The sequence below is a fragment of the Trichechus manatus genome, unplaced genomic scaffold, assembly GCF_000243295.1.
Source record: "Trichechus manatus latirostris isolate Lorelei unplaced genomic scaffold, TriManLat1.0 scaffold00039, whole genome shotgun sequence".
NCBI lineage: Eukaryota > Metazoa > Chordata > Mammalia > Sirenia > Trichechidae > Trichechus > Trichechus manatus.
In genome coordinates, this window is record NW_004443975.1 from 7,213,362 (window position 1) to 7,214,820 (window position 1,459).

A 1,459-nucleotide genomic window follows, 5' to 3' on the forward strand; every position below is an offset into this window, starting at 1 on the left:
TCTGCCACCCACTCAGTGCAGGTCGGCCTCCCAAAGCTAATGAATTGTTCTTTCTCAGCACAAGTTAAAATACCTATTCTCAGAAAAACCAGCCACCTCAGGCTAGTGTCTTCTGATCAGCCAGTCACTGCAGTAATTCATACAAGGGCAGTGAGGGAGACGTAATTCTCCCAGGTGGCGTTTGCATTTTGAAAGGGGCCTGCTACCCTCTGGATGGCGGGTATATTCTAGTAGGCGGAGCTGGGCTCTGGGAGCACTTTGCTCTTCTCAGTGAACCCAGCCTGCCTGCACCACACTCTTGTGCCTGGTTTGGACAGGAGCAATGTCCTTACCTGGAGCATCTTCACTGCCCAGAGAGACAGGGGGACCTCATACCACCAAGAAAGCCCCACTGAGAGCAGAGCGAGTCCTTTGGACTCAGATCTCTGCATGGTGAAGCTCCTAGTCTGGGGGAAGATTGATGAGAAGGCCAACCAGAGAGAAAGCCTTCCCATGGAGCTGATGCCTCGAATTTGGACTGTTAGCCTACTTGACTGTGAGGAAATAAACTTCACTTTGTTAAAGCCATCCACTTTTGGTATTTCTGTTATAGCAGCACTAGATAACTAAGACAGATGCACAGAAGTTTTTATTTTTGATGAAGTCCAATTTATCTATTTCATTTCTCATGCTTTTGGTGTCATATCTGAGAATCCACTGCCAAACTGAAGTCATGAAGTTTTACTCCTATTTTTTTCCTCTGAGAGTTTTATAGTTTTAGCTCTCATAGTTGGGCCATTGATTCATTTTAGTATTTGTATATTGTGTAAAGTAGAAGGGCCCAACTTCATTCTTTTGCATGTGGATATCCAGTTGTCCTAGCACCACTTTTTGAAGAGACTGTTCTCTTTCCATTAAACTGGAATCAATTAGCCGTAGATGTATGGATTTATTTCTGAACTCTCAATTTTATTCCATTGGTCTATATTATCTATTCTTATGCCTGTACCACACTGTTTTGAGTACTGTAGCTTTGTAGTAAGTTTTGAAATCAGGATGTGTTGAGTCCTCCAGCTCTCTTCTTCTTTTTCAGTATTCTCTTGGCTATCTATTTTTTGCAAAAAAGGCCATTGGAATTTAATAGGAATTTCAATGAATCTGTAGATCACTTTGGGTAGTTTTGTCATCTTAGCAATATTAAGTCTTTCAATCCATGCACACAAGATGGCTTCCCATTTATTTAGGTCTTCTTTAATGTCTTTCACCAATGTTTTGTAGTTTTATCACCTCCTTGGTTAACTTCATTCCTCAGAATTTTAGCCTCTTGTATGCTATTGTAAATGAAATTGTCTTCTTGATTCCTTTTCAGATTATTCGCTGCTGGTGTATGCAAACACAGTTGATTTTTGTGTGTTGGTCTTGTATCCTACAACTTTGCTGAATTAATTAATTAATTATATATATATATTATATATATATA